The sequence below is a fragment of the Arachis hypogaea genome, chromosome 11 (genome assembly GCF_003086295.3).
Source record: "Arachis hypogaea cultivar Tifrunner chromosome 11, arahy.Tifrunner.gnm2.J5K5, whole genome shotgun sequence".
Taxonomy (NCBI): Eukaryota; Viridiplantae; Streptophyta; class Magnoliopsida; order Fabales; family Fabaceae; genus Arachis; species Arachis hypogaea.
In genome coordinates this window covers 24,725,403-24,740,904 of record NC_092046.1, presented here as the reverse complement: position 1 = coordinate 24,740,904, position 15,502 = coordinate 24,725,403, and the positions used below count along the sequence as shown (strand labels likewise).

Below are 15,502 nucleotides of genomic sequence, written 5' to 3'. Positions count from 1 at the left end.
GTATTTTAATTCTCCTTTATTCCATTCGATGCCGTGATCTGTGTGTTAAATGTTTTAGGCTTTATAGGGTATGAATGAGTTGGAGATTGGAAAGGAAGCTTGCAAAAATAGAAGGAACACAAGAAATTAAGGAGATGACCAGCGAGAAGTGATGCGGCCGCATGGCTCACGCGACCGCGCGAAAGAGAGGAAATCGCAGTGACGCGGCGCATGGCTCACGTGACCGCACGGATTGGAATAGCACAAGTGACGCGGAGGCGTAAACGACGCGCCCGCGTGGCAAAGCAAAACGCCGAATGATGCGTCCGCATGAATGACGCGATCGCGTGACGTGCGCGATCTGCATAATCTGCAGAATTCGCTGGGGGCAATTTTGGGCCCTGTTTTGACCTAGTTTTCGACCCAGAAAAGCAGACTAGAGCCAGAGAACATGCAGAAACCAGAACAACATTCATTCAACACAATTTTTAGTTTTTAGATCTATTTTTACTCCTCCTCTAGGTTTTTTCTCTACACATTCATAGTTCTCAGGATTTTATTTCTATTGCTTTTTGCATTGGGATATTGAGAAGAGTTATTACCTCATCAAGACTTCATCATTCTAGTTCGTTTTCTTTACTTGGCTTTACTCTTCCATGTCCTTTAATTTACTCAATTTTACTATTGGATTATTTTAGAATTTATTAATACAAGAATTACTTTTATTTTTAATTGATTCCTTTGAGTTTTATTTATCATGTCTTTCTTTAATTCCCTTTCCTATGTTATGAGTTCTATATTCACAATGAACGAGTAGTTCACTAACTTGATGGGGAGTTGATTGAAAGGAACCCTTGAGTTGGGATTCTTAAAAGAAAAATTGTAATTGGGTTTATTGTTGGAATGCTCTCTAGTCACTGAGACTAATCCTTTTCAATTGAGCGGATTGGAACTTGTGAATAGAAACAGCATTCCAACTTATTTGACTTTCCCTTACCTAGTAAGGGATAACTAAACAGAACAACCTTCAATTATCAATTAATCTTGAGAGTACTTCAACAAGAATAGGGCTTCCAACTAATCTACTCCCAGTCAAGGCTTTTATTTAAATTATTTAATTCCTCTAATTTAATTTCCTGTTTATTCAACTCAAACCATTTTGAAAACATCTGATTAATAAAATAGCACACCTTTCTGCAACTCGTTGGGAGACGACCTAGGATTCATACTCCCAGTATTTTAATTTTAATTTTTGTGACAACCCTTCTAAATTGATAAGCGGATTTCTGGTTGGTTAATAACTATACTTGCAACGCATATCTTATAACAATTCTTAATTCGCCAATTTCTGCCACGTCAATTTTTGGCGCCGTTGCCGGGAAGTTGCAATAGAGTGCTAAAGTTATTAATTGGAATTTATTTATTTGCATTTTATTTTATCTTGCTACTATGAGCTGCTTGTTTCTTTTGTTAGATGACGCGTTCACTTCCTGATCCAAGCTTGCCAGTATTCGATCATGAGATTGAAAGAACTATTTCACGAATAAGTCAAGCTCGGCGTTGGTTAGTCCTCTCTGATGGCGGATCTGAAACGTTATTTGAGGAAGAAACCAGCCCCCATTCTACTGATTCGGTTTATTTACGTGTAGGTGACATGGCAGCACCTAGGAGAATTACTATCCAGGAGGCTGGAGCCCCTGATTTTACAATGCAACCGTTTCAAGCGCATCACCCAGTGATGGCTACAGACTTTGAAATAAAGACTGCACTACTCAATTTGATGCCCAAGTTTCATGGCTTACCTGCTCAAGAGCCTATCAAGCACCTGAGAGATTTTCAAACAGCCTGTTCTACTGTCAGGCGTGATGGTGCAGATGAAACTTCAATTTTGTTGAAAGCTTTCCCGTTTTTTCTTGAGGGAAAGGCAAGAGAGTGGTACTACACTCAACCCGCAGCAACTGTATCCGACTGGGATACACTTAGAAGAGAATTTTTGGAAAAGTTCTTTCCAGCTGAAGTTACTGATAAACTGAGGAAAGACATTTCCATGATTGTTCAGGACGAATCCGAGACTCTCTATGAATACTGGGAGCGCTTCAATAATCTTCTGGAAGCATGCCCTCACCATATGATTGACAAGATAGTGTTACTCGGTTACGTCACACAGGGCATGAGGCCCCAAGATAAGACTACATTGGAAAGTGCTAGCAATGGGTCTATGAAAAAGTATAAGACCACTAATGAGTCATGGCAATTGATCAGCGACTTAGCTGAATCTACTCGGAATCACAGGCAGAAACAAGGCCGTTCAAAAGCTGTTGCAGAAGTATCCTCTAGCAGAGAGACTGCTGCTCTAACTCAGAGTATCTGTGAAATGACCAACTTGCTGAAGCAGATGCAATTGAATCAACAACAAGTTCAGCAAGCTCAACCTTCTCCACCACAGCAAAGCCAACAGTTAGTCCCACAGAGACTTTGCAGAGTCTGTTCTGATTACAGCCATTATACTGATGAATGTCTGCAGCTCCAATAGGAAGACAATACCGTGGTAGCCACTCATAACTTCTATGACCGCCCCCAACCAAGGGTACAATCAAGGTGGCAATTACAGCCATGGATGGCAGGACAATTCTAACCAGAATTGGAGGGACAACAACAACAACAGAGGAGGCAGAGACAGTCAGGGAAATCAGAGGTGGGATAATAATAACAACAGGCAGCAGAACCAGAACCAGCCTTACAGAGCACCTCACCTGAGGCAATCCCAAGGACCACAGAATACCCAACAGCAGACCTCTCAACTTACTTATCCTTCCTCATCTTCTAATGACGACTTACTACAATCTATTGATCAGAGACAACAGACCATGGAAAATAACCTTTATGCTACACTAAATGGTCTGAACTCTACTTTGCAAGCTCTTGTCTCACAGATTGGATCAATGAATAACTCCAATAACCAGCCTTTGAGCTTCAGTAGAATCCCCTCTCAACCATTACCCAATCTAAAGGGTGGCATTAATGCCATCACCCTAAGGTCCGGAACCACACTGCAGGAGAGGAATCAGAAGGAGCCAAGCCCACCAGAACACGCCTCAGCTGAAGAGGTAGTGGAAATAGAAGATGTTGATGAGGAAGAGGACATACAGGACGTGGCTGAAAAAGAAGAAATTCAACCACAGGAGGAAATACCAAGGGGCGCAGACATTGCAGAAGACACCACTCCCATTCCATTTCCACAACTTGCAAGGAAGCCCAGAAAGCAGCTGGAACCTGATCCCAAAATGGTAGAGATATTCAAAAAGGTTGAGGTAACTGTTCCTCTTTTTTATGTTATTCAACAAGTACCTAAATATGCCAAGTATCTAAAAGATTTATGTATACATAAAGACAAAATTAATGAATTAGAAACTATTCCTTTAGGTAGTTCCATATCTGCTTTAATGGGAGGTTTACCTGAAAAGTGTAGTGACCCAGGTCCATGTATGGTTAATTGTACTATTGGTGGTGTGGTATTTTCTGACTGTATGTGTGATTTAGGAGCATGTGTGAGTATAATGCCTTTGTCTATATATGATATTTTGAGGCTCCCTCCCTTGAAAAGGTCAGCAGCTCGTTTTGTGTTAGCAGATAAAAGCATTATTACAGTGGCTGGAGTTGCTGAAGATGTATTAGTGGGCATTAAAGGGCTCACATTTCCCATTGATTTTTATATCCTGGAGATGCCCCAAAATGACTCAGAGAAGCCGTCATCAATCCTACTCGGAAGACCATTCCTGAAGACCTCAAAGTTCAAATTAGATGCTTTTTCAGGAACATACTCTTTTGAAATAGATGGCCGAGTAGTAATCTTCAATCTAAATGGAGTTATGAAGCATCCTCCGGAGGATCATTCTATCCTCTAGTGTGACATTATAGATAAAACCGTGGCTGAAGTTCACCAGGAGGAATTTGAAGAGAAGTACATAGGACAAAGTCCAAGTGTGGGGACATTCTTAGAGGACAATGACAGTACTTTACCATTGTTACCAGCTCTAGATGACCCAAAGCCTGACCATGATCAGAAATTAGAATTAAAACCCCTTCCTCCACACCTCAAATATGCTTACCTTGAAGACGAGCAGAAGTTTCCAGTTATCATTGCAAGGGAACTCACTTCTCAACAGGAAGAGCAGTTACTTAGTGTGCTGAGGAGGCACAAGAAGGCAATTGGTTGGAGTTTGGCAGACATAGTAGGCATCAACTCTCAAGTCTGTGAGCATAGAATATTTTTAGAAGAGGAAGCAAGACCTGTCCGTCAACTCCAGAGAAGACTAAACCCCACTATCTTAGAGGTTTTCAAAAAGGAAGTGACCAGACTACTGGAAGCAGATATCATCTATCCCATCTCAGACAGTGAATGGATAAGCCCAGTACAAGTGGTGCCCAAGAAGTCTGGAGTCACTACAGTGAGGAATGAGCACGGAGAGCTCATGGCAACCAGTGTTCAGAACGCCTGGAGGGTCTGCATTGACTACAGATGCCTCAACCAGGCCATTCGTAAGGATCACTATCCTCTTCCATTCATTGATCAAATGCTAGATCGCCTGTCAGGTAAATCACATTATTATTTTTTAGATGGTTACACAGGTTATTTCCAGATTCATATAGCTCCTGAGGATCAGGAAAAGACCACTTTTACATGTCCTTTTGGGACTTATGCTTACAAGAGAATGCCCTTTGGCTTGTGCAATGCACCAGCTACTTTCCAAAGGTGCATGATGAGTCTTTTCTCTGATCTTATTGAGGACTGTATGGAAGTTTTTATGGATGATTTTAGTGTATATGGCAATTCCTTTAGCCTTTGTTTAGATGGATTATCTAGAGTATTAGATAGATGTGTCAGTACAAACCTTGTATTAAATTTTGAAAAATATCACTTTATGGTAAAACAAGGTATTGTACTAGGACATGTTGTGTCTAATACTGGCATTTCTATAGATCCAGCAAAGGTGGATGTTATTTCTAGTTTACCTTACCCCTCTTCTGTGAGGGAAGTCCGTTTGTTCCTTGGCCATGCAAGTTTTTATAGGAGATTTATTAAGGACTTCAGTAAGGTAGCTCTTCCCTTATCCAGACTACTGCAGAAGGATATTGAGTTCGAGTTCAGTGAGGATTGCAAACAAGCATTTGATAAGCTGAAGACCGCCCTGACTCAAGCTCCAATTGTGAGAGGACCAGACTGGAGCCAGCCATTTGAAATAATGTGCGACGCCTCCAACCATGCAGTAGGAGCAGCACTGGCTCAGCGTGAAGGTAAGGACCCTTTTGTTATTGCTTATGCGTCTAAAACTTTAGATGCCGCTCAGTCCAATTACACTACTACTGAGAAAGAGCTTCTTGCTATTGTTTTTGCTCTGGATAAATTCTGAGCCTATTTACTTGGTACGAAGGTAGTAGTGTACTCAGACCACGCAGCTCTAAAGTATCTATTAGCTAAAAAGGAGTCCAAACCAAGGCTCATACGTTGGATACTTCTATTACAAGAATTTGATTTAGAAATTAAGGATAGGAGTGGTAACCAGAATTTAGTGGCAGACCACTTGAGTCGCCTTGAGCACATTACAGATGACCCCACTCCTATAGCTGATAACTTCCCATTTGATAACCTGCAAGCAGTATCTGAGATAGTCCCTTGGTATGCACCTGTAGCTAATTATCTAGTTAGCCGCACCTTTCCTCCAAACTTTTCTAAGAATCAAAGAGACAAGCTGAAAAGCGAGTCTAAATATTATATATCCTTTCAATTACCTTTGTTAGCCACTTTGAGCCTTTAATCCCATTCGTTCTATATTTTACCACATTACTAGCCTTAAGCGGAAAAACAATTATATATCCCAAATTGAATCTTTGGTTAGCTTAAGATAGAATTGTGTGTGCTAATTAAGTATGGGAAATTGTGGGAACAAAAGATAATAAGGGAATGTGTCATGATAATATAATGGGAATTTGAATACCTACTCAGGTGAAACTATAAGAATTAAAAATCTATGTGCATTGATAAGCTATGTTTATTTTTATGTTTATGTTAAAAAAAAAGAAAAAAACCAAAAATATTCAATAAATAAATAAGGGGACAAAATTACCCCAATGCTAAGTTAAGAATTCAAAGATCAATGCATGTATGATAAAATTAAAATAAAAAGTTGATACACAAGTATAGAATGTGAAAGGGAAATTCTGGGTAGCTAGGTATGAATTATAAAGTTATATAGAATATATATATGTTATGTTAAAGCTTAGGTTAATTAAAGATTCAGTTTATAAGCTTACTTAGCAATATATGTATCCTTACCATTACCTTGGCCCCATTACAACCTTGAAAAGACCTCATGATGTTTGCATTGGTATATTAAATGTTGTTGATTAATTAGGAGAAGAACAAAAATTAGAGAGCATGATTAGAGAAGGATAGAGTGATTGCCCTATCCACTAGAGAGATTAGAGCGTACATACATCATCAGTGAGGGTTCAATGCTTAAAATTCTATGTTTCCTGCTTTCATGAGCTACCTTCTTGAATTTTTATCTGTTCTTACTATATGAGAATTGAATTAGTGGAATTTGATTTGTAATTGTTTTGAAGAGCTTATTTACTATTGATCAAGTGGGCAAGAATCATATAGTTGCATTCACATATATAGGTTGCATTGCATTGCATGAGTTTTACATGTTCCTACTCATTTATTTTATCTCCTTCAACTAAGCATGAGGACATGCTAATGTTTAAGTGTGGGGAGGTTGATAAACCACTACTTTATGGGTTATAATGTGCTTAATTGTGTGGTTTTATCATGGTCTTTACCCACTTATTCATATGATTAGCATGCATTTATATTTCCTTCCTAAAATTATTACATGATTGAAAACTTGCTTCCTAAGAGACTTTTAATTATGTATTTTAATTCTCCATTATTCCATTCGATGCTGTGATCTATGTGTTAAATGTTTCAGGCTTTATAGGGCATGAATGAGTTGGAGATTGGAAAGGAAGCTTGCAAAAATGGAAGGAACACAAGAAATTAAGGAGATGACCAGCGAGAAGTGACGCGGCCGCATGGCTCACGCGACCGCGCGAAAGAGAGGAAATCACAGTGACGCGGCCGCACGGATTGGAATAGCACAAGTGACGCGGAGGCGTGGACGACGCGCCCGCGTGGCAAAGCAAAACGCCGAATGATGCGTCCGCATGAATGACGCGATCGCGTGACGTGCGCGATCTGCATGATCTGCAGAATTCGCTGGGGGCGATTTTGGACCCTATTTTGACCCAGTTTTCGGCCCAGAAAAGTAGACTAGAGCCAGAGAACATGCAGAAACTAGAACAACATTCATTCTACACAATTTTTAGTTTTTAGATCTAGTTTTACTCCTCCTCTAGGTTTTCTCTCTACACATTCATAGTTCTTAGGATTTTATTTCTATTGCTTTTTGCATTGGGATATTGAGAAGAGTTATTACCTCATCAAGACTTCGTCATTCTAGTTCATTTTATTTACTTGGCTTTACTCTTCCATGTCCTTTAATTTACTCAATTTTACTATTGGATTATTTTAGAATTTATTAATACAAGAATTACTTTTATTTTTAATTGATTCCTTTGAGTTTTATTTATCATGTCTTTCTTTAATTCCCTTTCCTATGTTATGAGTTCTATATTCACAATGAACGAGTAGTTCACTAACTTGATGGGGAGTTGATTGAAAGGAACCCTTGAGTTGGGATGCTTAAAATAAAAATTGTAATTGGGTTTATTGTTGGAATGCTCTCTAGTCACTGACACTAATCCTTTTCAATTGAGCGGATTGGAACTTGTGAATAGAAACAGCATTCCAACTTGTTTGACTTTTCCTTACCTAGTAAGGGATAACTAAACAGAACAACCTTCAATTATCAATTAATCTTGAGAGTACTTCAACAAGAATAGGGCTTCCAACTAATCTACTCCCAGTCAAGGCTTTTATTTAAATTATTTAATTCCTCTAATTTAATTTCCTGTTTATTCAACTCAAACCATTTTGAAAACATCTGATTAATAAAATAGCACACCTTTCTGCAACTCGTTGGGAGACGACCTGGGATTCATACTCCCAGTATTTTAATTTTAATTTTTGTGACAACCCTTCTAAATTGATAAGCGAATTTCTGGTTGGTTAAGAACTATACTTGCAACGCATATCTTATAACAATTCTTAATTCGCCAATTTCTGCCACGTCAATTACCTCGCCCAAGCAGAAAGTAAGGCATGATCAAAAACCCACACTGCAAAAGAGGTCAGACAGAAAAGTACCAAAACCTCTGTAAAAATCCTGAAATCAGTGACAAAGATATGATGAACATATCAAGAGCATATATATATATATATCAAAGCATTAAAGACTCAAAAGGCCACCCAAAAAGGCAGCCTCAGAGTTTAAAGTGTTTTGTTTTGCAAAATAAAGTTGCTAAGAAGCAACCAAAGTGTCAAGGATAGTCAAGAGATTTACAAAAACTAAGTTTAAAAGTCCACAAACCGAACTATAACACAAGCACAAAAAATTACAAAGGATCTAAATTCTCCCCAGTAGTAGCATCCTTGGCTGAAGGAGGAGGAGCAGTCGCGATCGGGACGGCATCAATAGTTCCATCAGGATGATTTAGGATCTGCACGTCAAGATCAGACTCTGGCTGGTCGGCCTCAGAAGGGGCGGAAGAGGCTGAGGTAGCTGCGGCTTTCCTTAGCGGCACAAGAGGAGGGCTTTCATCCTCATCATCAGGGGCAGACACTATCTTGCCGTCCTGTACCACATTATCCAAGCTAAAAAGAGTCATGTCGAGCTCAGGGGCAAGAACTCGAACTTGGGCTTTCAAGTTATCGTATGCATCAGTCACACTACCCACCAGATGACCCTGGAGCTCGGCATAATCAGCTTGGACAGACTCAAGCCTCTCCTTAAGTTCCAACAGCTCGCCATAAGTACGGGTATAGCTCTCCTTGTAATTCTTCGCCGTTTCTCCAACCAGATTCGCAGCCGCCTCAGCAACAGTAGCCTGGGACCTCTCTCTCCATATTCAGCTCTAACTTGGTCACCCTGGCATCCAGTTCATCTTTCAAGCCCTTAATCCTGTCAAACTCAGCCTTGGCATCCTCCATAAAAGCCTTAGTGGCATGAACAGGGGACTCCTTGATAACCCAGGAAAGGGCCGCCCCAACATTGGCCACTCAGATACTACTACTCACAACAAAATCATGATAACGAAGAATTAACACATCATCCAATGGAATATTACCGTGGGGAGCAATCATATCGGTAGCAAAACCCACACCATCAAAGTCCTTGGTATTCAGATCATAAGAAACAGTAGTTTTTTGATGTTTTGGGGAGGACCAGCTACAGTGGCAGCACCAGAAGATGGCTGAACAGGGTCAGAAGGAATCGTCCGGACTCGAGGAGTCGAAATGACCTTGCTCAGTCCGGAAGCATCATAAGTCGGCTGCTGCACCTGAGAAGACCCTTCCCCCAAAGCCTTTGCCAACAAGTTCTGTACAGTCGTCGCCTTTTTAGCCCTACGAAAGGCCTTCATGGAATCCGTGGACTTCACCATTTCTGAAAAAAGGAACCAGGGAAACAATGTCACAAGTCCATAAGAGATGAATTGGCAAATAAACAGAAGAAAGCCATTATAAAATGAAGTCGAGCACTACCCAGCTCGGCACGAAGGAGGGAAGGATCTCCTAGAAACTTCTTCGTGTCCAGATGAGGAGGCTCTCCCCAGTTCTCCTATAAAACACCAACAATGGCTTGTTCTAACTCACTCAAGCTCTCCCAAGAATACTTAACGACTACTGGGTCCTTTTGCCATGACAATGGAAAGGTGAGTTCATTATTTTCATCTAAAAAGAAGGGCCGAGCATCCTCCACAGCTTGGACCTTGAAGTAATAATTTTTGAAATCACAAAAAGACTCATCATACATAGAAAAAACTTTCTTCCCTTGAGTAGCTCGAAAAGAAATCCAAGAGGCTTTCTTCTTAGCTACCCCAGGCTTTGTCAACACAAAGAGATATAGAAAGAGAGTCTGGGTAGATCAAACACCCAACTCCTGACACAACAGTTGAAAAATCTTTACGAAACCCCATGAGTTCAGATGGAGCTGGGAAGGGGCCACATTACAAGACCACAACAGGTCGGTCTCAAAGGTGGTAAAAGGGATGGTGATATTCAATTGACTAAAAAAGTAGTCGTAAGCATAGAAAAAGGACCGCTCTCCCTGAGTTAAGGGAGGAAAACTGACCCCCTCCTCAGGGTCAGGCGACACCAACTCATAATTCTTCTCTTCGTCCCTATCACTACAAATCCTATGGAACCTCCTAAGCCTTACACAGTACTCGGGATCGGCCACGGTAACATACATTAGGACTATGGAGTCCAGCCAGTCAGACATGCCATCAGGATTCTTAGTAGATATCTCAATAATATTTTTTCAGAAAGACATAGGCCAACTATCCCTACAGTAAGAAAAAGAAAAAAATGTCACTACTAGGCAACTCGGACAATAAGAAAATACCAAAAGAAGCAATCAACAAATTTCAGGTATAGCGGCAAAAGGGAAGCCCCAGGACTCGTAAAAAGCGGAGGACCAGCACTAAAGTCCAGGGGCACCCTTTGGAGGCAACAACAAGGCAAGAACCAAGAAAAGAAAAGTCAACACAAAAATCCATGCCCTAAACCAGCCCCAATCCCCTCAAAACAAAAAATACAAGGAGTTCAATAATCTTTTTTATGAAAACATCTCTCCATACAAACAGTGAAGGCCATCATCATCATAGACCACGCAAAAAATCATCAAGAAAGCTACAATCTTTTTTCACCAAAAGTTTAACAAAAGCTTTGTACAAGAAGAGGTCATGCAAGGATAAAAAAGAGACAGGAACAGCGGCAAGCAAAAAGCCTTACAAAAAGCAAAACTACCAGAAGGCACACATTTTCCTCAAACAAGAGTGACAGGAAAAAAGTCACAACGACGAACAGACGCAAAGATGCAATCTTTTTACAGAAAGAATCAAGCTTCTCAAGAGCAAAACTCAAATCAAAATCAAAACTTTGCAAAATACACAACAGCGAGAGCATGCATAAAAGAACGATTATCAAAGTATAAAGAAGGAAGACCAACCTGCCGAGGAAAAGGCGACAAATGCTCATATCAAAATAACGACACCAACGAGCGCTTACGAGCAAGGTAAATGGGAAGCCTGGGGATGTGAAGACAGAGGAAGCAGACGGACGGAACACCTCAGCAAATAACCAGTAAAGAGCGAAGAGAAGGGAAAAGAGAAACTGAAAAAGATTCTTTAAAATTCAAAATAAAATACAAAAGAGGGAAAAGAAGAAATGACAAAGGGAAATTTAATGAGTTTTTAAAACATTCGCACGTTCCCAAGGAAGCGCAACGCACGCTACAATCAAAAAAGAAAGAGAGAAACGCTTCACATTCAAGTAAAAGCAAGCCTGCCAAAAGTTACACAAGAAATCAACTAAAAGCTAAATGCCCGAGCACGACTTCCTCAAAGGGGTTGAAGTCTAAAAGACATGACCTCAAGGGAAAGATCAAACTCGAGTAGGGGCACTGTTCATACCCTGTGTCGAGCTATGTGACCCGGGCTGACTGAAGACAAGATCGACCGACCTCTTAAGGTTGGACCGCCACCAACCTCTCCTTAAAGAGTTTGGCCAAATCAACATAAAGGCCCAAGCAGGCCCAGACGAAGGATCGCAGCCCATTCTAAAGGCGGCTAAGCCTTAAAAGATAGGACGGTTCTCCTAAAAGATAAGATAAGATAACTAACTTATCTTAAAGATCACCCCACCACTATAAATACACTGGAGCACCCAAGTATAACTCATACTCTGATTCTACACAAAAACTGCCTAAAGCACATGCTAACTTAAGCATCGGAGTCTCTTGCAGGTACCACCACCCACCCGTGATCAAGGATCAGTAGCACCAACTCCAAGCAAGTCGGACACGACTATTCCGGCCACCACAACAGATCTCGTCCGAGATCGACCTTTAATTTCAGGTAACCCTCGGAATACTAACTGTTTGTTATAATTACTTCATTTAGCTCTAACCATACTCTTGATAACGTATACTTCACCATTACTCTTTAGATTCTTGTTGTGTATGCCAGGTGGTAGAAGAAGTTAATCAACCTCTTTTGATTCAGAACCCAAAAGGACTTTCTTGAGATTGAGAAGAGAGGCAAGGTGCAAAAGAGTGGTTGGGGAAGAAGAAGAAGAAGTTTCAAACCAAGTCATGGATGAAAAAGTTCATAACCATAATGTTGAAGTTGGTAACAATCATGCTCCACAAATTAGAAGGAATCGGGTGCTTATACCAATCCTAATCCTGATAATTGTAGGAGCAGCATCCTATTCTTCCCCTCCCCCAAAAACTTGATACGGGTTTTGATGAACAATAATATCCCGCATAACTACTGGCAAGTGCACCGGGTCGTATCAAGTAATAAAACTCACTATGAGAGAGGTTGATCCCACAAGGATTAAAGAATTAAGCAAGCAATAGTTGATTGATTATTCTAGTTAGATGGTTCAATTTTGAGTGATGAGTAAACAAGAAATGTAAATGACTTGAAATTAAATAAAAAATAAAGAACAAGAAAGTAAATGACAAGAATATAAAGTGCTGGAAAAATTAAAGAGCAAGAAAAGTAAAGTACGAAAAAGTAAAGTGCAAGAAATTAACGTGCAAGAAAGTAAACATCCATAAAGTAAATAAAAAGAACTAAGAATAAAATGAACAATGGGATCAAGAGATATTGCATTCCCAGGATCAACATTTCTCATCACCACTTCAATCATACAATCATTGATCTCTTGGCAAATCGTAAGTGATTGAATTCCAATTCCTTGGCAATTCAATCTCTCTTAACTTGAGCAATTACCAATTCCTTGATCTAATTGTTCATGAGAAGAGATGAAGAGTGGTCTCTGATTTAGAGCCACACAATTTCATGAATCAAGTTTTGGGATGATTATATGTCACGTATCAATCCCAAACCCAATTTCATAACCATTGTGATAAAGAACTTCAAGCATAATTCTATGATCCCTTTTTTAAGGCACACATAGAATACAAATAGATTCAATTCCTCTTCCGATGGAATTTAAATCATCAAAATGAAGATTGAAGATCTTTCTGAAGAAACAATACAAGAGAATTGAAGTTAAAGAATGAAAACAAATTAATCTATTAAATTGCAATAGAGCTCTATTTCCCAATGAAAAGAATTAGAGACTTATAACAAAAATATTTATAAAAGTATGTGAACGAAAATAGAAAAGGAGAAGAGAATGAGGGTGAGAAGAGAAGGTTCGAAGACTCCCCTCCCAATGGTGTCTCTCTAAATGATGAAACTAAGGCCTATTTGCTATTCTAAATTACAAATTAAATGAAATTGAAAACAAATTACAATCAAATAAAAATTAACAACTTCTAGATGATTCTTGTGGCCTTGATTTGTTGACAATTGTGGAATAACACCCCCTATAATGGGCGTTTCCAACGCCATCTTATGAGGCTCAAAATGGATGTCCACCCTATACTATTATATATTCTTGAAACACTCTGGATGTCTACTTTCTAATGCCTTTAGAAGCGCGTCATTTGAATCTCTATAACTCAAGTTATACTCCCTGGAAAGTGAAAAGGTCAGCTGGTATTACTACAGGTTGATGCTATGCTCGTCTTTGTACTTTTAGGGTGAATTTCTCCCTCAGATTCAGTATCCATGATGAGCGGATAATTTATACCCTTTTTGGCATTGTTTTTACATAGTTTTCAGTATGTTTTAGTTACTTTTTATTATATTTTTATTAGTTTTTATGCAAAAATCACATTTCTGGATTTTACTATGAGTTTGTGTATTTTTCTGTGATTTCAGATATTTTCTGGCTGAAATTGAGGGACCTGAGCAAAAATCTGATTCAGAGGCTGAGAAAGGACTGCAGATGCTGTTGGACTCTGACTCTCCTGCACTTGAAATGGATTTTATGGAGCTACAGAAGTCCAATTGGTGCGCTCTCAATTGCGTTGGAAAGTAGACATCTTGGGCTTTTCAGCAATATATAATAGTTCATACTTTGCCTGAGATTTGATGGCCCAAACTGGCGTCTAAACACCGGCTAGAGACCCTTTTCTGGAGTAAAACGCCCAAACTGACACCAGAACTGGAGTTAAACGCCCAAACTGGCACCCAAGCTGGCGTTAACTCCAAGAGTGGCCTATACACGTGAAAGTTTCAATGCTCAGCCCAAGCACACACCAAGTGGGCCCTGAAAGTGAATTTATGCGCTATCTGCACTTAGTTATTCATTTTCTGTAATTTCTAGTAACTAGTTTAGTATAAATAGCACTTTTTACTATTGTATTAGGGGATTATGATATTATCATCCTTGGACTTGGAGGCTGGCCACACGGCCATGCCTAGACCTTTCACTCTTATGTATTTTCTACGGTAGAGTTTCTACACCTCATAGATTAAGGTGCAGAGCTCTGCTGTTCTTCATGAATTAATGAAAGTACTATTGTTTCTCTTTCAATTCACGCTTACTTCTTCTCCAAGATATACTCTCGTACTTAATTCAGTTAAGTCAGAATGAAGGGGTGACCCGTGACAATCACCCACTATCTTCGTTACTCGCTTAGCCAAGATCCGCGTGCCTGACAACCACAAAGCGGTCTACATGATGTTCAACGTAGTCATTGGATGACAACCGGAGTATATTCTCTTGGGTCTCTAATACACGGACCGAGTCCATGAGATTAGGATCTTCGTGGTATAGGCTAGAACCATTGGCAGCCATTCCTGAGATCCGGAAAGTCTAAACCTTATCTGTGGTATTCCGAGTAGGATCTGGGAAGGGATGACTGTGACGAGCTTCAAACTCGCGAATGTTGGGCGCAGTGACAGTGTGCAAAAGCATAAGGATCCTATTCCGACGCTATTGAGAATCGACAGATGATTAGCCGTGCGGTAGCTGTACCTGGTATTTTTCATCCGAGACGAGAAATCCGACAGTTGATTAGCCGTGCAGAGATCATACCTGGTATTTTTCATCCGAGAGGATCATACAGCTTGCCATGGAAGGGAGCACGCATGAGTGGAAGAAGACAATAGGAAAGCAGAGGTTCAGAAGCAACAAAGCATCTCCAAACGCTTATCTGAAATTCCCACCAATGAATTACATAAGTATCTTATTTTAATTTTATGTTTTATTTATCTTTTAATTATCAAAAAACTCATAACCATTTGAATTCGCCTGACTAAGATTTACAAGATGACCATAGCTTGCTTCAAGCTGACAATCTCCGTGGGATTGACCCTTACTCACGTAAAGTATTACTTGGACGACCCAGTGCACTTGCTGGTTAGTTGTGCGGAGTTGTGAAAAGTGTGAATCACAATTTTGTGCACCAATACA

General features: G+C 39.9%; 1 non-coding gene across 1 annotated transcript; it reads right to left on the bottom strand.

Moving 5' to 3' along the window:
- Nucleotides 1-2,005: 2,005 nt before the first annotated feature.
- On the bottom strand, nucleotides 2,006-2,113 carry LOC112725252 (small nucleolar RNA R71). The gene has a single exon (XR_003164372.1). It is a non-coding gene; the product is annotated as a small nucleolar RNA R71 (small nucleolar RNA).
- Between the last annotated feature and the right edge of the window lie 13,389 nt (nucleotides 2,114-15,502).